This window comes from Adiantum capillus-veneris, chromosome 14 (genome assembly GCF_014529385.1).
Source record: "Adiantum capillus-veneris isolate H3 chromosome 14, ASM1452938v2, whole genome shotgun sequence".
Classification (NCBI taxonomy): domain Eukaryota; kingdom Viridiplantae; phylum Streptophyta; class Polypodiopsida; order Polypodiales; family Pteridaceae; genus Adiantum; species Adiantum capillus-veneris.
In genome coordinates this window covers 39,744,858-39,767,883 of record NC_140944.1, presented here as the reverse complement: position 1 = coordinate 39,767,883, position 23,026 = coordinate 39,744,858, and the positions used below count along the sequence as shown (strand labels likewise).

At 43.4% G+C, this 23,026-nt stretch overlaps 1 long non-coding RNA gene across 1 annotated transcript; it reads right to left on the bottom strand.

Annotated features, from left to right (window-relative positions):
- Positions 1–6,151: 6,151 nt before the first annotated feature.
- On the bottom strand, positions 6,152–22,825 carry LOC147442239 (uncharacterized). The gene is made up of 3 exons (XR_015190284.1): positions 22,635–22,825; positions 22,397–22,534; positions 6,152–6,620 (listed from the first exon to the last, which is right to left on the bottom strand). It is a non-coding gene; the product is annotated as an uncharacterized LOC147442239 (long non-coding RNA).
- Between the last annotated feature and the right edge of the window lie 201 nt (positions 22,826–23,026).

The window sequence follows — 23,026 nt, the reverse complement described above, 5'->3', positions numbered from 1 at the left end:
AACCAACAATAGCAGGTTTCATGCGTGGGCAAAAGAGATGCATCCTGAGTGTTTGGCAAGTGGTAAAATGAGGTTCAATATGAAATTTAAGCCCAATGGGATTTCTCCACAGTTTTAGGGATTTTTCCCAGCTCGCTTGGGATTTTTACCAGCAAAAAAGGATATTTTTGGGCTAAAAATGATTTAAAAAATTGTCAAAAAATTGTCAAAAATGGCTCAAAATGCCACATCACTCACGGTTCAATGATTATGAGGAATCAGGGAACATTTTAAAAGAGCAATATCAGCACTATACGGTTCTTTGTGAAGGGATACAAAGCCGGTACCAAAGGTATGCTAGTGCAGTCCCGTGCTGTCATAACCCTATATTCGAAGCTGTGAGGCCACTAATTAGGGTTTCCCCTCTTCAAATAACTACTTGGGAATAAGTTCTGAATCTTCCATGAAATGGATATGACGGAGAATTGAAGCGTTTGTATAGGGTTTTTATCAGGGCGAAAGAGCACTGCAATTGTGTAATTGGTAGTGAGGCTACACCAAATCATCACTATTAGGAAAAATATGGACTCACCATGGGCCTTGTAAGAATCCCTAATTTCAAGGAAGCCTGCCAATATTAAGGGGGACAAAGGCTTTGAATGGGGCTGTTTTGGTATGGTCTCCTCCACCTTTGACCCCTAAAAAGGTAGTGGGAAGGGAGGGGGTAACCATTTAAAAAGTAGGGAAGGGGGGGGCAGGTAAACCATTTGAAAAGTAGGGGGTCTTCTCTCTCTAGATTTTTGGCCAACTTGTAAGTGGCCTCTTAACTCTCCCATGCCACCTAATCAAATCCGTGTGTCAAAGAGGTCAAAAAAATGACTTTTTTCAAAAACTTTCAAAAAAACTCTATTCCCCCCTAAAAAGTACCCCCAACATATATACATATTAAAAAACATATTTTTCAGCTAAATTACTCATAATTCAACATTTTTTGACTCCCTCCAAAACTTTTAGAAAATTCCCCCCAAAATTGACCACTTTCCCTCCTAATCTAAGCTCCTCTCCTACACCCATCCCCCTTACACCTGCACCTGTTGCTGCACCTACACACCCATCTCTCCATCCTTCAAGCTCCATCTCTCCATCCTACAAGCTCTATCTCTCCATCCTTCAAGCTCCATGTCTCCATCTTACAATGCCTCTTAACGACGTGACCAATGTCCCAGCAAGCTTTTCACGCGGTAGGTCTCCAGGGCTTTCCTTACGCCTACCTCAAGAGTATGTTCCGACAAAGAAGACATGCTTGGGTACATTACCTTCAGCCAAAAAACGTCGCGCTCAAGGGGAGAAGAATGTGGATCTCTGGACAGACGGATGCTTGTACCCGAAGGATCCTTCTCTCAATGTCCATCCGCCTTTTACAAACATTCCATCACTGTTGCAATATGTTGGAAATGGAGAGCAAGGTTTGTTGGGCTATTGCAAGAGACTCAACAGACACGAGATTGCGCGGTCCGAGATCTACTTGCGTCATTGGCAGTTGTTGAATGGGAGTTTCCACAATCTTCAAGATCAGATGCAAACAGATACTAGTGCGCTTGAGGAGGCAAAGAGCACCATCGCAACCAAGGAAAATGTAATTAAAAAGCTTGAGGATACTCTTTCACACATGAAGAGTACTGCCATGGGAGGTAGGGTGAGGAAACAAGAGTTGTCAGAAATTCAGACTCTTGCACCACATGGTGGTGCAAGAAAACGAAGGGTGACAGCTATGAGTTAAGATGTTCTGTCCCTCATGTTGTTTCAGTCTAATACTGCTCATCATTGTTGTTTTGGGTAGTAGGAACTTTGTTCAAGAAACGTGTGACGGTGATAATGCGTCAGCTCGGGCTTCTTTACTTCGTTCTTGTTTCAACAAAGAGGACTTTATTGGGATGCTTGATGCTCCAGAGGCAAAACACTTGAAACACGCAATCACTAAGAGAGTTCTTAGTGATTTTTCTAATATTGTCACTGATCTAGATGTTCAGGATATTTGTGATGCTATTGGGATGAGTACGAAGGGCTATCAAGCAATACATCAAGTGTTAAAAGATGCATTATTGAAAGTCGAGGTCACAGAAAACCTATTCCCACTTCCTCACAGAGTGGCAATTGCCAAGAGGGTGTCAAATGAAGATGTTGTTCACCGATTAGGGGACTACTTGTATATTGAAGACACGATGCCTCTTCAGCCGCTCCGTAGCAAACGCTCTGTAGCAAATCACAAGGAAGGAAGGGCCGCGGGAAGGGAAGCGGTGCTGTTTCTAACAGTGTGTTGTGGACCGAAGGGTTTGTTTACACCAAATTCAACAATATCTTTGTGGACTTGATACGATTGCAGCAGTCCATGGTTGTTTTCTACAATTTGAGTCATGCAGGTTAGTTTAGGGTTGCCTACATGCTCTATGATGTGTCATAACATGCATTCTGAGGCTTTATATTGTTGGCAGTTCTTGAAGGCAAGCTTGTGTTTGTGCTGAAGTTGGATGAGTGTGTAATTGTAAAAGGGAGAAAGTTGGAGAGAATGAGCATCACGCTTATGAATGAAGCCCTAGCTTATGCCAAGCAATCTTGCAGTTCGAGTGAAGCGACAAAGCCCTCTTTTAGTGTGCAATCAGAGAAGGATATATGGTGGCTTGGTGCAATTGAAGTTCTGAAAGAGACACATGAAGTCCTTGCATGGATTTTCAGTAGAATCCCATGGGTCACAGAGGTCATTAAAGCTCAAATAAATGAGGAGAAGCTCATGGTTCTAGGACGTGGGGAGTTTGATGTTGAATGGCATTTAGGTGGTGATCTAAAGACCATAAAGTGCTTACTTGGATGCAAACAAGGTGCAATTCTTTACTTCCTTGCCCATTCTGTGTGAAAGGGCACAAGACAAGTCGAGCAACTCAAGTTGAAGGTCAGGACGTAGATAATGATGACCATATAAATAGGGAGTGGCAAACTTCGGTTCTTTCATGTGATATGCTAGAGGTGCCCAATAGGGATAGCAAAGATCCTGGGTGGAACCCCATAATTCCCTGCTCCCTCAACAATGTTCACTTTTGTACATTGCATGCGTTTATGCAAATATTTGATAGGATCCTAAAGCATCACATTGATTATGCTTTCACAATGAAGCCCCTTCAACGGTCAAAAAACTCCTTGCAGGGGGTGGAGACGCTCCTTAATGAGATTGGATGTCACCGATCAAGGGTGAACATTGTAGCAGAGACTTGTAGGGAGAAGACATATGAGGTGGCACAGAAGGTTTCCATGAATGGAGCCAAGGCACATCGATTTTTCAAGAAGATTTCAAAGTCTCCAATGCAGGTATCCAAGGAAAGTGTCGATCTAGCAAGTGAAAAGCGGTGGGAGTTGTGGAAAGATTTGTGTTCATGCACGACGGACAAAGATCCCAATGTGGAGGTTGCTAACCAACGCAAGCTAGTATGGTCATCCTTTCAAAAGGTTGTGCAATTGATGAATCTTTCAAGCACCACCATTGAGCAGCGAGATGAGTTCAAGAAGGTGCTTTATGAATTCACAAAGGCCACTAAGGATGGATGGTTTGAAAGCAAGATTACACACTACATGGTTTGTTTTAATGGACTTAATACATATGCAATGTTTGAAAATGCAACTTTTCTATTGGCTTATCTCCTTTTTGGTTGTTTTAGCACATTCTCTATGCGCATGGTGCATACTTCATAGACCGCTATGGTTCGCTTGATATATGGAGCACACAAGGCATGGAGAAGTCCCACTAGCGAGCAAAAGGAGTCTACTTCAAGAATACTCGGCATGGTGGTGGTGGTGGTTCACACTCCAACTACCTCCAAGAGATGTTTAACTGGTTTTTTAGGCACGCCTTTGGGACAACTCACACTATTGAGAAATCAAGAGAGTTGATGCTAGCAAAGCAGTTACGCAACGCCTCCCGTACTACAGCATCCGAGAAGTGGAAACACTAGCGAGCGTCCCTGGGCCATGAAGCTTGGCGTGAAACTAAGTATCGAAAAGGCAGCGTTTGGGCGTCATGTCAGCCGTCCGCATGATCCAGGTTTACTTGTTAAATTCAATTGGTTTATTTGAGTTTCACTTAATTGGCCGCATAGTGTGAAAGGGCCCAAATCTCAAAAAGACCTAATTAATGGTTGAAGGCGCTCATTTTGTCATTTTCCCTACTAGGTGCTACCATGGCAAGAAAAAAACGAACGTCAAGGATTGCATATCCAGAGGGGCCGGATGGCCAACGACTCAAAGGTACAGTAACAGAAGCTGGAACTTCATAAGCTCAAGGTGAGGTCCACACAGAAGAAATTGGCGTTTCAAATCAGCATGGCCAGTCCTCTACAGCAGCAAAAGAGAGAAGGAAGCATCGCCTTGTTGTCTATTCATCGGACTCCAACGATTCTAATGACAACAAGGAGGATGAGAGCGACCAAGGCAAAGAAACAAACAGCCAAAAGCAACCGTCAGAAGGCTCTAAAGAGACACAAATGGATGAAGATGCCCCATGGGTTGGCGTCAAAATACAAACTTATGAGGCTCACATGTCTATTGGGGGTAAGACACTCCCTAAAGGGAGTGGACCTACACCATCACATCCGCTCAATAGTGAAGAGCACGAATTAGATGGAGAGTGGGTGGAATCAGATTATGAGGTGTTGGAAGTGCCTGTGCGGAAAAAAAAGAGAAAGAGCATTGTCTACAAGAAGAGGAAGCAAGCTGCCCCAACTCGTGCAACAAATGCACCTCCACGTCGACCTCAGTAGGTGCAAAAGCGCAGCTGTGCTTTTGCAGAGATTTACCACTATCAGAAGAGCACCGAGATCTTGATTCGGAGGGCCCCTTTTGCAAGGCTATGCAGGGAGGTTTTGCAATTGTACAACACTCAGTTTTGGATAGGTGTCGTGGCCATAAAGGCAGTCCAAGAGGCAGTAGAGCAATATCTAACTAGCATATTCGAGGATTTGAACCTATGTGCCATCCATGCAAAGCGTGTAACCATTATGCCCAAGGATATTCAGCTTGCTCGATTCCAAGATTCAGAAGAATTTGAATATAAGCGTCTTTTGATTGTATACCCCACTCTGTGCATTGTATTGGGAAGAATTTGAATATAAGCGTCTTTGATTGTATACCCCACTGCGCATTGTATTGCTTTAATTTTGTACCATGCGATGTAGCACTGGTCCATGTTTTGTCTACCTTCTTTTGTATGTATGTAGCCATTAGCTTGTTATTGTGAAAACTTGCCTACTAAAGCACCTTGGCTAAGTGGGGCATGCACTTCCTGATGCATCCATGCTATGTGAAGCATTGAAGCAAGGGAAAACTCACTACTGCATGGAAAAAGCATCTAGAAAGTCTTGAAAATGGCTTGGAATGACCCCAAAGTGGCTGCCACAAGGGCGCGCATTTGGGGCTTTCGGAAGCATATGGATGGACAAAACGCACGCCCTTGTGGCAGCCTTTTCTAGGGCATTCCAAGCCCTTTTCAATGGTTTCCAGAAAATTTTAACAAGCAATAAGGATATTTCATTTTCTTCAATGCTTCAATTAGCATAGATGCATCTAGAAATCATCCCCCCTTAGTCCATGTAGCATAGAAATTTTGAAGGATGGTTATTGCAACTGTAAAGGATCTGGCCCTATACTCCAAAATGGGCTAAAGATGCTCCAAAATGAGCTGCCACATGGTTTCCTCTTGTGATTTGGTATTACAACTTTAAGTATCTGGGTCTAGTCCAAGATGGGCTTGAGATTACCCCAAATGAGCTGCCAAAACATATTTATCTCTTGTCTTTGGGTTTTGCACATGTAATGTACCTGGGTATGCTCCTAAATGGGCTTTACATGCTCCAAAATGAGCTGCCACAAGGGCGCGCATTTGCCCCTTTCATTTGCTAATGGAAGGCCCAAATGCGCGTCCTTGTGGGAGCCCATTTTGGGGCCTTCCAAGCCCTTCAATAGGCAAATCAATAACTTTGGAAGCCTAACATATAACAAAGTATGCATATTAATAATTTTAAGGCCTGCCAAACCCTTTAGTAGTCATATCAAAAATTATGGTCCTTCTCATACACAATGGAAGCCAAACATATAACAGATTCAAAAACTTGCAGGTAAGAGAGTCGTAGACACCAAAAAGTAGTTTCATCAAAGAAATCAATGCTTTACATGATATCCGGCTTTTGCTTTAGGATCTTTCGAATTACAATTTTCTGGCGCTTCGCCTTTTGGGGTGGCTCCCTGTTAAGTAAAGTGGTTGTCATTTCTTGGGTGTCATTAACCCCTACAGCTTGGTTCATGCCAACATGGGCAATAAGGTGCCCGCGAAAGTTAATGCCGAAAGTGGATATTGCAAAATCTTTCTTTACAAGCACTACAAGGTTGGCCGATTGGGCAAGGGTTGTTAAGCACAACGCCTTGGAGAGTGAACGGAGAAAAAAAATGTTGTAGCGACCATTGGGAGAGTAGTCGGCATGCACAAACACCACGACACCAGTTGGAAGTGTCCCAAGGTAGTGAGCAAGTGCTGCTTGAGGTCCGAACGGCGTCCTCCTCCCCCCTTACCGTTGCGCCCAGGCATCAACCTCCAAAACATCCTGCAAAACATAGGTTTTGTGAGAAATATGGCAGAGAATTATGATATAACATTAACAAAATCATTTGTAACAATCAAATGTAAGTGAGCATCTATACCTCTTGTCTTCGATCCTCCTCATCAGCATCCGGGTGCAAGTAAAGATCCACACTTGACTTCCCCTTTGGATCAAGAAAAACAGGTGTTGCAGCAGGTGATGGTGAATCCACTCTTGCGCGTTTAGCCAAACACATGGCTTGCATGGCCGCAAACTCCTCCTCAGAGACCTTGGCCTGCTCGACCGCTGGCACCTCGGCTTGTGCGATCGCCACTGTGTCCGCCAAAGTATTCCCCATGGGCAGTAGGAGATCATCGTCATGGGAGGTGGTGGTATCAACCTCAAACTTGCCATGGACATCGAGAATGGAGAAACACTCATACATGCGGAGCTCAAAGGATTTCTCCAGATCGTGCATAAACACAAACTCCTCCCCACCCACCACAATGGAGGAGAAGCGGGTAATCTCTACCTCAGGGATGGAATCCCGAGTGGTGGTTCCTTCTAGCGATCTCGAGGATGAACCGACAGATGGAGGGGCCTCCAAGAGGCCTTGAATCCCTACATGGTAGATGACGAGCAGATTTTTGGAAGTGCATAGCTACATGATGTAGCTTGGAGGACTCTATGAAGCCCTCATCTCCAAAGGCCACATTGAATTATTGGATGAAGGCCAATACTTTATCAGTAGCACCAAAGGTGCCATCATAGGTAAGAAAAGATATACTCTTTCCTCTCTCTTTAAATTTCTTTAGCTTTAGATTTGCAATATCCTATCCTCTTGTATTCTGTAAGATAATAGATATTGGTTTTGTCGGAAGAGGAGGAAGGTGAAGAAGATGGAGAAGAGGGTGATCTCTTTCTTGCCTTTTTCTACTTTTGTTTCCTCTCTTCCCTTTCAAAGAAGGACTATGGGTTGACCGTTTCCTCTTGGGCGGAGTTGGCCATCTTCCATCTTCGTGGAGCCACATCTTCAGAGGAACTTAATGATTTACTTCTTTCTCGTTCTTTGGATTTCTGCTCTCTTATGGGAGAGAGTCTTCTTTTGGGAGTCGCATCAAGAGGACTCCTAAGCTCCCTCTCGTCTTGGAGAAGAAGGAAAATCCCATAAGCACGAACTTGTTGAGTAGCTTTGGATTGCAAAGCATGGTTGCCCAACATAGATTGTTGCAACCTAATAACTAGATAATTAACAAACATGGGGACATCATTATAAGCTCCTTCATCTGCAAAATCAAAGTTGTCAATATTCATTCTACTCTATTGGTTATTCTCATCCATGCTAATTAAAATTATGTATAAATTACTTTGTGTTTTGGTACCCTCAAAAACCTTAGTCGCTACTCTTCTTTACCTTTGAAAATTAGTTCTCAAGCAGCCACACCCGTGGTTTAGATACTATTGACCGCAAAGACTAGTGGAGAGGGTCTAACATTTCTCGGTTGATTATGGTTCATGTTGAGCTTGCTAGTCGCTCAATAATGGTTAAGCCAAAGGCAATCCCTAAAAGACTCCATTATTAAGACTATAGTTCCCAACGGTGTACATCAAACTAAGTCCTTTTCAACCAAGATAATAGATCCATGTCCCACTTACCCTATTGCAATGAACATGTCCAACATTTTATGGACAACTTAAGGACCTCTCTTCTTAAGCAAGAAGACAAAAACCAATAGCTCTGATATCAATGTAATCAAAATGGCCTATGAACTTTGCGAATAGTGGAATAAAGAAAACTAGAGGGAGCATTTTTATGAGACTACTTTGAGAACATAGAGGGTGAACTTAATTAGAAATAGCAACAAAGCCATTATACTCAATTAACTTGGCATGAATAATACTTTTGCAAGAGAGAGAATTAGAGAACATGAAACAGTTGAGGATCGGATTTATGAGGAGCCGGTCCCCCTCTAATAGGCTTTTGTACTTTAGATTCTCCCATAAAGAGAGACTTGGTACAATACAATATTTGTGCTCCTTGTGACCTAGGTGATGCAATGAAGATGGAAAGCTTCATGCATCACAAGCATAACAAAAAATTTATAAAAGCATTAACCATCCCCGGCCTCAGCCCCAAGGCCTCAAACACCTCCGAAGGTGAAGAGAGCTAGTGGGGAATGAGGGAATGGAAGAGAAAGAAGAAGTAACATACCAGAAAGAGATAGTTACTCACTTATCATCACTCTTCTTGCATAGCATAGCATAATAGCATAATAATGATGATAAAGAAGATGGAAAGCTTAAGCATTGAAACATGGCTCTTGGTTGGATTTGCATTCCATAGCCAAGAGTGTTGGTGTAAGCTCCCAACTTCTCAAAACTATTGGAGAAAGATGGAGCTCTTAAACTTTGCAGTTCACACCATGAGTGTGTGTGTGTGTGTGTGTGTGTGTGTGTGTGTGAGTATACCTTGTAAGAAAGCCCCTAGCTTCTTTGGTCGACCCCTCTTTGTAGCTCAAGCTTCAATTTGATTGGACCCCTACAAGCTTAGCCAATCACATGCATAGTGCATATCATGTCATAAAATATAATATCTAACCAACCCAAATGATTTTCTCATATTAAATTGATCACTTAATGTGGGAGAATAAACGGGAACAAGGGTTAAGATATAGACATGTGCTTATAGATTCATCTCAACACGGGGCCAATGGTATAACGGCCCAAATGAGAGATGGTCCATCAAAGAGCAAGGCTAACCAATGGAGCATAAGACCTTAGGCTTAGCTTCATTGAAGACCTCCAATAATGAGTGTAAAAGTCCTTTGACCTTAGGTAAGCTAGGGCTATGCTTGAGGTGAGAACCTGGCCCAAGCTTGAGGTGCTTGAGATGCTTGTCGTGCTTGATGACTAAGGTGATTTAGGTGCTTGATGATTAAGATTCTTGAGGTGCTTGTCATGATTGAGATGCTAGGGTAGGTGGGAACCCGCATCCCAAGCTTGAGGGGCTTAAGGGCCAAGCTTGTGGTGGGAACCAAGCCCAAGGTTGAGTGGATTGAGGTGTGAAAATTTGGATTGAGGTGTGAAAATTTTCAATGCCAATCTCTAGGAGGAGGGGATGAGCCCTACATGAGGGGGGATGAGAGAGAACACACACACACACACACACACTCACAAGGCATGCCTAGTACAAAGAAAGCAAAAGGGACACTTGTCAAGGTCCTCCTCATGTTACCCTCATGGTGTGCCTGAAGCCTACTATTCATTGGCCACCCTAGGGGTCCGATGGTAATTTAGGAGATTTAATTAATTGCTTTTGCATTGATCAAGTCCTCTCTCTCAAAGGGGAAAGGGGGACACTTGTCCCAAGACTACCCTTGTTGATTGGTATGACTCCTGCTTATGATTGGCTAGGCCTGGAGGGGTCCAATGAGCTTCAAGCATAAGCTACAAGAGAGGGATGACCAAAGCAACCTAGGGGGTTGCTTGTGGGGTATACTCTCCCACACACACTCACACACACTCTCATTGTGCATTGTGCAAAGTGGAAGAGCTCCCTCTCCTTCTCCAAGTAAGTAGAGGTTGAGAGCCTACACCAACACTTTTGGCTATGGAGTACAAATCCAACGTAACCAAGAGCCATTCTTCAATGCTTAAGCTTGCCATCTTCTCCATCTTCATTACTATGCTAGCAAGGAGGGTTATGATAAGTGAGGAGCTAATTCGTTCTGCTATGAAATGTTTCTTCTTCCTCTTCCCTACCCTCATTGAAAGGGCATAGGGAGATAGACATGCCAATAACCACCCAACCATACCTATATATAGTCCCTTTGCCCTCTAGATATTAGCTATATATAGACCCTGTACCGCATGTGTATCCATCATCCCTTGGCCAAGGCCGTGCCCTCCTATAGTCCTACCCTTGGCATGACATTACTCCCCCCTTGGAGAAGCATTTTCGTTCGCGAAAATAAAAGTGGTAGGATCTTCATAAGAACACTAATGTTTTCCAGAGTGGTATCCTTCATGGATCCAGCTATTTGTTTGACCAAAACACGGTGCAATAGGAGGTTCAATGAAATCAAGAATAACATCTTGATTTTGCACATTGTTGTCCATTTGCAACCATCTAGTGTGTAACTCCATTTAGAACGCACATCAGCATGCTAAACGAGTTATCACAGCCAAGATGTATCTGAAAGAGTACCGCTTTTCACTTTCCGTGAAAGTAACTTGATGACCTAACTCATCAGTCAAGTGTAAGTTCTTAACTTGTTCTCAAATTTCATCAGTAAACAACCCCACCATAACTAGTATTCAAGGTTGAGAAGCTGACTTATACATGAAGAGACTAAACCTAGTCGCAAACATGCTTTAGCTGATGGTAAGAAAACCCCAAGTAGAGCAATAAATACTTATTAATTGGACTGCTTGGTGCTAATATACGCACTTTGCATATCCTTTAGCACAAGATTACACTTTGTAATCTGCATATCCCGTTGGATAACTTACAATATTGAGGTGTTTTCCCCACGATTTACAGTGTCGGGAGATATGTGTTCGCTACGTGAGCCGGGCAGGCGCCGGGCCTCTGGCTGTGGGAGGTGTGAAAGAGAGAGAACAAGAACAATAGATGCAACTGAATCTGGAAATCACTGTAATCATCAGTTAATTGATTAACGCTTGAGTACAACTTAATCTTTGGCCAAGGCGGGCTGCTAACAGCAGCGTCACTTGGATCATCTGCTAATTAGGAGTTTAAGCTCTCGTTTACAGGATTAGCCGAGCTGTTAACGACACCGGACTTAACAAAATTCTAATGTAATCTTTAACGGATGACGGTTATGGAAATTATCTCTTGTCGCTTTATCTGCTCCAAGTCCCATTAAATTCTGCAAGCTTCAATTCAATTCACTGCCTCAATCATCAAGCTTCAGTAGTTATTAAGTATCCAGCTTTGTGCGGCCATTTATGAATTTTTACGTCTCCTCTAATCCATTTTCTCTAATCGCCTTTGGTCCTCCGACTCTCTTTTTCTTGAGTACCTTATCTTCCGAATCTGCTTATCTGCTCTTGCCAAACCTTAACTCTTTCCCCTTTGCTTGTAATCCCTTCTTCTTGCCTTTACCTGCTCAAGCCTCGAGGGATTCTCTTGCCCAAGCTCGTCTTCTTCTTCTTCTTCGAACAACTCTCCTTTTTCTTCGTTGATGCTTGTTATCTCCTTGCTCGTTGCTTGTTTTCTTCTCAAGGGCCGAGAGAGAGAAAGAGAAATATCTATGGTCCTTTCCTTCGTTCATGCGAGAGAGAGAGAGAGAGAGAGAGAGAGAGAGAGAGAGAGAGAGAGAGAGAGAGAGAGAGAGAGAGAGAGAGAGAGAGAGAGAGAGAAGAAGAAGAAGCTCTTGCTTTGATGGAGATTGAGGAGATCGACAAGAAGCTCTTGCTTAGTCCTGCTTCGATGGAGATCCCCTCCTTGCTTAGCTTCCCTCTTCCTCCCTCTTCTTGCTTGTTTCCTTCCCCTCTCGCATGCAAAAGAGCCTCCCTCTATTAATACCGTGTGCCCTCCCTTAGCAGTAGCGCCGCCGCTACTGACGTGGCACATGAATTGCCTCCATGACGTGGAGGTCGGATTCCGGAGCAGCGCGAAATTCGGTGGGACAGGGTCCAAAAAGATTCGCCTTGGCATGCTGGGCGTCTTTCCCTCCTTATCCGCGCTCAACCGAGCTCCCTCGTGGCCGCTGCGAGCCCCTCCTTCCCTGCCTGCGCTGCTGCCCGTTTTCTCAACACCATGGCCTTCCTTTTTCTTTTTCTTTCACACTCAATTAATTTTAAGCCCTTGTGGGCGGCATCCCATGGGCGGCCTTGCTTTAAGTTTGAGTGGGCGGCCATGCCATGGCTATGTTGGGCGGCCATAGCTTTTGTTTTCTTTGGACACCATTGAATATATTGGGCGGACGGCCCTAGTGGGCACCACATTGCATACATGCCGGCCAAAGCACTGCCAAGCTCAACATCTTGTATACATTCCGGCCAACTCAGTGCTGCTAAGCACAATGTTTTCTCTCTGCAACTCTCAGCTAACAATATCATCGTGAATTTACTTACCCGTAACAAAGTCCTGAGAATAGTGCCACATGCTCCCAAGATGGAAATATAAGTGATTGCATTTGTAGTAAGGCCTTCCCATCACATCCGATTAAAGTGTCAGAGTTTTATTCTTGCTAGCCGGGCATTGCCAATCACGACCACTGTCGGCCAAGCACTGCATGAAATGGCATCTCGGATATGAGACTCATCAAGCTATTACTGCTCCCGCATTCCATAACCCAAATAAAGCTCAAAAATTCCCAGATGGCACTCCGTACGAGCCGACCGGAGTGGTACGGAACCGGCCCCCGGTGAATCTTTATCGGCCAATATCTTGGCGACCGGAACTCCGATTACTGATCTGAAAAGACCGACGTTCTCCACAAAGTGAGCACTTTAGGCCCGTGCATTCATTTCAATTCTGTCAACTCAGCTGCAGTTGCCCAATTCGGTACAGATCTACAATCGACTTAACCTTTGAACTGCCATAACTTCTTCACCGTAGCTCCAATCGACGAGCCGCCAGGCTGGTAGAGCACTTCAAGCACTAGAGTTCTAGATCATAAACTCCCATCGGAGATCACTTCAAGCATACTCAATTTTGGAATCATTGAGGCATCTGTTGGCCCTTCTAAGCCGCATCTGGCATACATTAATCATTAAGCTTGGCCTGTTAACAAGCCCTCATCACTGACCATTAATCAAGTAGGCTTCAAAGAAGCTTAGCTTACATTTCTCTACTCTTTTTCCCATCATGGCAGCGGAGCTGCACGACAACAGACAGTCTTCCCAGATGGCCCATAAACGGGGATCACAATATCATACAACATTGTGGACCAAATCACAATGTCTTGATGAATAACCATCTTGGTTAACGTGAAAAATCCACAAGCACCCAAACCGAGCCATGACCTCTATTGGTGATTGGTAGATCCAAAAGTAAGCTCAGAGAGATACTACCTATAGAGTGCAAAATCCTTCATAAGCAACAACTTGATGAATATGCATGCCATTCCAAATCAGCCTTTGCTAAACACTAGGGCCCATAACACCTAGAGTGTTGATCCGAACCTATATATCCATGATCATCCTTGCCAATACTTATGGTGAATGTGATGTGCGTAGCACACAGTAAAGAGGAATCTAAATAGTTCCGAAAAGAAACTAAATACTTTTTGCTGCAATCATTTGCAAGACTTGCGAAAACGTTTGAACCATAATAGAAGGTGAAACATTAATCACTTCTAGGGACAAACAATGAAACTTTTTCATTAACAACTTAGAGCCTTTCTATATGTATAAACAACCATATGTAATGTTGTTTAGCAGTACTTGTACCTGAACAAGTCATTCTAAGTATCCGACAAGTTTTGGTCACCGAAATTTCTCCTAATACGTTGTGTTGAAAATGGTCTAGAAAACAAATGTGACCAGCACCTAAGGACTTTGTCGTGACACATATTTGAAATAGTGGGTGCGAGTGTCAGTCCCAGAGACTCATATTCACCACATGTGGAATATGTATCAACTAAGGATGTCTGAAAAAAGAACATCCTACAAGTACAAGATGTACTTGTGTGTGGAGGTAACTACAAACACTCTACGACAGGAGTGAGAGGGACACTCATTAGCCTTGCTCCACACTGGCTAAACCGAACTCCTTGAGTCCCTAGACCATGTTGTATCCCATGTGACAACATGTGCCAAATCGAATCCGACAAGTGGGTGCATAACAACATAATGTACATTGGACACTACGGCCCAAGTTACTTGTTCCAACCTGCCCTTGGCATGGCCCTGGGTATTGAACTGAAAGTTCAGTTACCCGTATTCAAATGCACAAGAGTACGTCTCCCACCTGTGAAAAAATCAAGTAACATTGCACTGGAAACCTTGGGTGTTGCCTTCGCAATCCAAGCTCGTTGGGTAGAATCTACGTAGCCAAACCCCTTGCTAAGACCCTTTGTAGAAATTGCTCAACTAGCAGGTAATGGTAACCAACATAGTCAAGTGTGTATAGAATGATGAGAATCAACTTGAAAAGTTGAAGTTGTCCACTACCGCCTGGTAGATTGCGGACTTCTTTCCTTGAAAGTACAACTGGGATAGATCAAACTGTGATCGTGAATGCCTATGGGGTGATTTAGTAAACACCCGTTGGGTCATACCCCAAAATTGTGATGCCATAGACACTCGTAGTGCTATAGAGAGAGCAATAAATCCACACAAGTGAGATGCCTAGCTCGTATGAGCAGCCATGCTATCTCTAGATTCCGTGGTATAGATTAGCTGATGTGAGTTTAAGATTATCAAAAATTCAACTTGAGCGTCGCGCAAAAAACATGTAGTGCAACACTGACACCCTAAACATTTGTAATGACAAGACTCGTGCTTGTCCATTAACATCGATGTGTTCGATGTGTACTCCACCGGGCAGATCTGTTTGATCTTAAGAACAATCACCCAAGGAATGCGAGTTGTTGGGTCTTACCCGAGATCTGACAATGACTCTTAGCTAGCGTGGGTGGCTCATAGCCCTTATAGCCATTAGTGTTCAATTAACGAACCAACGAAGACTAATGTAGATGGAATCTTGCCCTATTTCTAGCTGAGAGCTAGAGCACCTTGGCTCATGCTGATTCCCAGACAAACATGCTCAATATCTTCTTAGAAAGTTTTCATTATTCTTTGAGAGAAATAAAAAAGAGAGAGAAAGAGAGCATGTGGGTTGAGGAAGGTTTCTTAACCTAATGTAGTGCATACCCAATCCATGTGCTCGTGTGCATCTTATGCTTGGGTTGCAGCTTGTTCTATAAGCATACAACAATCTTTCTGTATGAAGCTCTCATCGAGAGAGGCAACAGAAAACACAATTCAAATCTTGACTATCTACAGTATATGGGTCGTGACTGTACATGGATGACTTGAATAGGGCACTTTGCCGGTGAATAAAGTCCAAGTTTTAGGTTCTTTTTAGTGGTGTTGTGCGTTGACAACAACCAAAAATCATGTCAAACAATCCATAACTTATCTTCTCCGTGACAAAGTGTCTAGTATTATAGCGGAAGCATATTGCATAAGGCGGTAGAGTTGAATCTACCTAGCTAGCATGCCGTGCATACAAAAATTTAAGCCCTTGGCAAAAGTGACTGCCTCAAACGTGAGATCCAAAACCATAAGTGCTGACGGGAGCAAAGCGAACCCCGAACCCCGATGGCCTCTAAAACACCGGGGACCGAATAGCGCGCCTTGAGCCTGTCATGGTAAAGCAAACAGGGGGCACCACCTAGCTTCAGCGGCTAGGATGCAAACAACACACCACCATAACAAAGTTTTCATCCAAGAGAGATGGATGTTTGGGAGTAATGATGAAAAGGAAAGGGAATGAGATCAAGTGAGAGAGAGAGAGAGAGTGAGGGAGGGGGTATAGTGGCTTAGTACTTAGGCATCACAAAAGGATGGCGAATCCGCACACCCTTCACACATACACAAGCTCACTCCAGAACACAAGACTAGGTGGCGATTCCGCACACCTCACATGGGCAAAACATTACAAGAAAACATACTCACAAAACCTCAAGCTTTATTTAGAGAATTAGGCGATGAAATGGGGAGCATAGGGTAGGGGAATGAGAAGGGAGAGCGTGGTAGAGCACATGGCGGATAGGTGAGAGTTGATGGCGAAGACTCGCACGAGGGTTATGGCCATCATCCTTCATTTAGTTTCCCTTCATCTTCCATAGCCCAAGGGTGTAGAGGTCATGCTCAAGACGAGCATGGTGATTGCGGTGATGGGGATGGTGTGGGTGTGGGTGTGTGTGTGTGCACTAGGCACACACAGTGCATAGTGTACTCTTTGGGGATGTTATGTGTGTTTAGTGTGATGGTGACCCCTCTTTATATAGGGGAGTAAGGGGGAGGAATTCTAGAATTTAGAAATGAAGAAATCATTATCTACATAGGCCATGTGACTGTGGGCCCCACTTGTCTGGCTGTGTGTATATGTGCCAGAACAGCAGTCTCATGAGAGAGAGACTAAGAGAGAGAGATGGGTTGATGAAACAAAGTGAGAGGTGACAATGGTAGAATAAAGTAATTACAAGAGGGGAGAGGGGGGAGTGTGTTCAGAGGTGAATCTGTGTGCAGATGTGTGTGAACACAAGAAAAATCAGGTAACCACTGGGTGGGGATGGGTCTGTGGGAACCTTTTTCAGTGAAACTGAGTGTGTGTGAGTGTGGGGAAGGTTATTTAGCTACAAGACAAGAGATATGGCGCCCTTTAGAGAGAGAGAGGGGGGTATTTGGGTCATGGGATATGATAAGGGAGAGAAAGGGGGGGTGGGGTATACTATTTTAGAAGATAGGGTAAGTTGCATGTGAGTTAGGGTGCATTATTGGTGAGTTATAATGCATTATTGGTGAGAGGTGGGGTAGCTTGAGGGGAGAGAGAAAGGAGAAAGGACAAGGGGAAGAGAGAGGCGGTTGACTTTTTGAGTGGAGGAAAGGAAAAGGGACACCCGGCGGGACAACAGTGAAGAAAAAGGAGGCAAGGTGGGGATGGGCTACCCCGCAGGCATGAGGTGGCCTATTTTACCTTTCTTATATATTTACATAATCATACTTTATTTTTTCTTACTTTTTTCCAATGCCTTTTATCACTTCCTCCATAAGAGGGGGTTTTCATGGGGTGGGGACAAGAGAAGAGGGGTATGGGAGCTTGGCTTGTGAAAAGCCCCCATCAGTGCCTTGCACAGATGTACTGGTAGGGAGTGATATTCCCTATTTTTCCTGTTCCCCAAACTTGTGTGCCACTGCCCGTGATGCCAAGTCGTTGGGCACTACCTTGGCACAAGGGAGAAGCCTTGCTTCATGTAAAATTTTCAAAGAATTTTGCGTTGCACAACAGCATTAGTTTCCAATGTAAATGTATAAACATGGAAAAATAAACAATACTGAACATGGTCTAACCTGGTCATCCTGCTGTAACCAGTTGTCTGGAGATGTCGTAAGAAAAGCTCGCTCAAATGTAGATCATAACCATCTCTGTTGTGTGAGAGAAAGTTGGCCTGAAATATCCTGTAGGCATATGGAGAAATTCCCCAAAGGCGTGTGCTCATAGCATACCCCAAACGGGAAAAATCTGAAAGTAAGAACATAAATTGAAGCCTTGCTACACATAAATATGTTTGTACTGAGAGCCAACGGATGTGGTGGCAGATATCATGACAAAAAGAATCGATCGTGTCGAGAAATTTCAATTGAAATTAACCAGTACTGTGTGGTAAGCATCCTCCATCAGCGTGTAGAAACCGTGACAAGGAGTTGACCATGCCGAGCAACTTGCTTCCTTCAACAAGTCTAGTAAGAGACCATGCATGTCTCCTGGAGATACTAAAAAATTGGTCCTTGCCATTAATGTATGCAACAAAATTTGAGTGCTTATGTGAACTGTCAGAAAGCCGTGCCTCTGCTTGGAGTGGAGAAAGTGAATCACCTTTGATGCATGTTAGAGATATGCGATAGAGGTGATACAAGCTCCATCTAGGTCAAATGCTTCATAAGCAATTGACAGCCCTGCTGTTATAACATTAATTTGTGGTAAATGATCAAAAGATGTATGCTAAGTGCCTCATGCCAGTCTCATACATTACCTTAAGTAGAGATACAGCCAGAATTGTGTAACCAGTTATAAAGATGACGGTAAACAAAAATCAACTACGTACCTCATTAAGTACACCTACCGACCAATCTTGCCGACCCAGAAATCGAATGATTTGGAAGCAGTAAGAAAAACGAGACATGCTTTTCTAGACACTCTTGCTTGTTGCAATAGATGATCTACTCCTGCTATCAAGGGCCTTGCCTGATGCGCAAGAAAAGTGGACATAATGACCATGGTCATACTTGACCCATAGGTAGTTTCACAGGGAAACATAGCCAAGATTAGCATAATTACTTGTTTCTTCAATACAATTGCAAACATAAAACTATGAAAAGTGCAAGAACGTGAAAGTGCAAACCTGATACTTTCAACCTTGTTGGAGTACTTGACAAAAAGCCTTGCCTGTCGTCCTAGGGTGATGCCCTTGCTGACGACACTTGCATGGTAGCCTACCCAGGGACTGCCATCACGAGTAGCAAGCACCTTGTCATTGCCTCACCATAGGCTTGTCTTTGAATAGTTCTTTTCCAACTACCAAGTGAATGTAGCCTTGATGGCAAGAGCATGGTCGTGTCAATTTGCAATAGTGTATATCCCCGAGTCGTGGCTCGTAAACTTCGTGTAGAAAAGGGAAAGAAGCGGTGGAAATACCAAAATAAAAAATATTTGCAGCACTGCGACTGCAACAATGGTTGTACATCACCTTCACCCCCCCCCCCCCCCCCCCCCCCAAAAAAAAAATGGATGCGCTTCGTGTTGCTTGTCTAAGCCGGAAGGGAAAAGGGGGTGTGCCTAGTGGGGACCCTCCCTTAATTTTTTTAAACCCTAAGGCCCTTGGCCTTGGGATTCCCATCGTGTGAAGAGGGAATTAACAAAAATCAGTAGCCATGGTGGCCGATTGGTGCAGCGAGAGAGAAGTAGATATGGAGCACCTCAAGCCATGCCTCCCGGGCTTCGGCCCTGTGTTGACTTTGTTACCTTGGCCCAGGGTGAACCCCATGAGACCATGTATGCCTGATTTGGTACAGGTCGCCAAATCTGCATGGGCCTCTCTCGGGGTGCTTTCTCGTGGCTACACTCAATCAATACCCGACAGCAGTCAAGAGGCCGATTCCACTGTCTACTTGTCGGGCCTTGCCTTCCTCGCAACCAAAGCCTTTCCCATAGACTTTTTGCAGATCACCTTGCTTGCCTACTTCGCCATGCGAATAATCCCGAATGAGAGAGCATGCAAACTCCATGCGAGACCTCCATCTCCCCTCTTCCATAGCTCCCTTCTTCCTCCTCCCACCTTGCTCTCATACCAGTGAAAGGGCATAGGTAGCTAGACATGCCAATAACCACCCAATCATACCTATATATAGGCCCTTGGACCTCTCGCTCTTAGCTATATATAGCCCCTGTATCGCATATGTATCCATCGGCCATTCTTGGCCAGGGCCGTGCCCTCCTATAGTCCTACCCTTGGCATGACACTCATTGCCTGCTAGCTCTCTCTACCTTCGAAGGTTTGAGGTCTTGGGACTGAGGCTTGGGATAGTTAAATCTTTCTTCAAAAGTTTATGCTATGCTTGTGATGCATGAAGCTTATTTTCATTACATCACCTAGGTCACAAGGAACACAAAGATTGTATTGTAACAAGTCTCTCTTAATGGGAGAAATCATAATACAAATGCCTATTGGAGGGGGGATCGGCTCCACATAAATCCGGTCCTCAATTGTTGTCATGTTCTCTAAATTCTCTCTCTTGCAAAAATATTGTTCATGCCAAGTTAACTAATTGCTATGATTGTGTTGCTATCTTCAATTCTGTTCAGCCTCTATGCTCACAAAGTAGTTTCTCAAAAGTACTCTAATTAATTTCCACTTCTCTCAAGCTAATAGGCCAATTCCATTACATATCAAGGAACCATGTTAGACTTAGGACAAGTGTCCCCCTTTTGTCTTTCAGAGAGAGAACTTGATAAATGCATAAGCAATTAAATTAATTAGCTAAAATATCATTGGACACCTTGAGAGGCCAAGCAATAGGCTTTAAGCACCTTATGAGGGCAACATGGAGAAGAACTTGACATGTGTCCTTGTTGCTTCTTTAGACAAGGCTTGCCTTGTGTGAGGGTGTGTGTTCTCTCTCATGTCTCTACAATTAGGGCTCGCCCCTCCATGAGTAGGGATGTAGTTTAACTTTTTGAACACCTTTAAGCGTCTCAAGCACCTTAGTCATGGAGCACCTTAGCACCTAATCCATTAAGCACCTCAAGCACCTTAGTCAACAAGCACGACAAGCACCTCAAGCTTGGGCCCAATTTCCACCTTAAGCACAACGCTAGTATCTTTCCTAAGGTTGAAGGATTTTTAACACTAAACTTTGCAGGTCTTTAATGAAGCTAACCCTAAGGTCTTTAAGCTCCATTAGCTAGCATTGCTCTTTGATAGAACATCTCTCATTTGGACCCCTTCAACGTTGGTCCTGTATTGAGATGGATCCATAAGCACATGTCTATATTGTAACCCTTGTTCCCGTTTATTCTCCCACATTAAATGATCAATTTAATATGAGAAAATCGTTTGGGTTGGTTAGATATTAGATTTTATGACATTGTTTCAAGCCATTAAAATCAATTGCTCCTTTATTAACAAGAAAGTTCTTGAAAATGTCATGACAAAGCATGCTAGCTTTTATGTTATGTAACCTTTGAGGCCTAAATGATCTCTTGCTTTGCAATAATTGAAACTTAAGTGTTTAATTAATGTGTATGGGCATTTTTACACACATGAGAGAGAGAGAGAGAGATTCAACATAATTTAAGTCACAACAAAAACTCTTCTAATTGAAAAAGGGTTAAAGTGGGTGAGTGATTACCAAAAAAAGAGTGCTTAATCTCCCTTGAATTGAAAATTCATCTATAAGTGATCAATGCCACTAAAATTCTCTTCTTAGGTACATTGATAACTCTCTAAAAATTATAAATTCCTACATAACATAATAAGCAACAATATAAAGGAATTGAGATCACACAACATAATTTCTCAATACCCATTGGAGAGCACAAAACTATGAATTGATCTCCCCCTCTTCTTCCTCTTGTCTCCTTGTCCCCCTCCTCCCTCTCACCCTCTACACACACTCGATACCTTACTCCTCTTTTCCATGCCTAGCTACCGATATGAAGGTGGGCTCCCTACGCAATGCCAAAGGCGATCAAGATCCAAGCATAAGTGATCAAAGGGCTTCAATTCCCTGCCTTGTTGGATATGACCTGCAAATCCTATTTGTGGTAAGGACATCACCACACTTGGCATACAAGTCGAGTAAAGTACCAATAAGCGAAGTACTGAATTGGGTTTCCGTCTCTCTGTGTCACTAACTCACGGCTCTAACGGGCTCGTTATATGTGCTTCATTAATAAATTCTTTCTTTACAAGATCTTCAAAATGGAGCTTGACATTATAAGAGATCTTCTAGGGTATACCAACACTACTCAAAACAATAGTGTGGTTTCTTTGAGGATGTTTTTGAAATGTTCATGACAGTCATGCCAAAGCATATGGTTTTGGAAAAAAACAAGCAGTAGATACCAGTGCTCGAAAAAAAATATTTTTCCAAAAACTTGGCAAACCTACATATGAGAAACAATACAGGTAAATTGACTAAATGTAAAGGTTTTTACACCAAATTACACTAATTTTTTGAAAAATTCGTAGGTTTTCTCACCTTCAAATATAAAATTTAGAGGTAAATTTCAAAATTTGTAGGTGGGATTACACTAAACCTAGGTTTTTTCGAGCACTGGTAGATACTAACGTTGTTGATCATGACAATCGGTGTAAAATGGGCGTTGAAAACAATGTTATCAAAAAGAGAGTCATCAAGCTTGCATGATTCAACAATGACACAATGAGATTGAAAGAAAAAGAAGATCACTTGAAGTTGAGATGCCTTCACGTGCTGCAGGCAGATTGATGCAAATAGTTAGACTACACTACATAGTTCAAGAATAATTCAAGTACCTTACTAAGAAAATGTAAAGTCTTGAGATATGAAGGGCATACCTCAAACAGTAAAATAAGCAGTAGAGCTATTTTCTTCTTAGGAGAGCTTGATCCTGCCTAGTGGCTCTTCATAGCCGATTTCTTCTTGAGATGAGATACCATTCTGGGTTGGGCTCGCCTAGTTGCAGTCTTAATTGCCTGCATAGATTATAATGACAAGGTTACATGAGACTTGCGTTTCTCATGTAGCAATTCTCTAGCTCTCAAAACAATACTCCAACAGAAACATGGAAGGTACCTTATCGTCTTGTTTGAATACTGGACTTGCAGGCCAATGCGTCAGTTAGATTGGGCACAAGCAGAACTCAATATAAGCAGCCGCCATGCAAAACATTTGGGCGTGTGAGTTACACACAGAGATGGAAAGGCCGAAGCTGCCGCGCACTGACCAGAGAGAGAGAGAGAGAGAGAGAGAGAGCGCTGGATTAAACCACCAGCAAGGAGACTGTGTGTCTGAGAGAGAGAGAGAGAGAGAGAGAGAGATCATTGGGAAAAGCCACTCATGAGCGCCTGCTACAGGTGAGCTGCAGCACGTGGGCTGATGTTGGTCTACCTACGCAGCTGATCCATCATGGAGCTCAATAGAGTCGACAGACGATGGATCACGATTCACAAAGCTGATTATGCCTC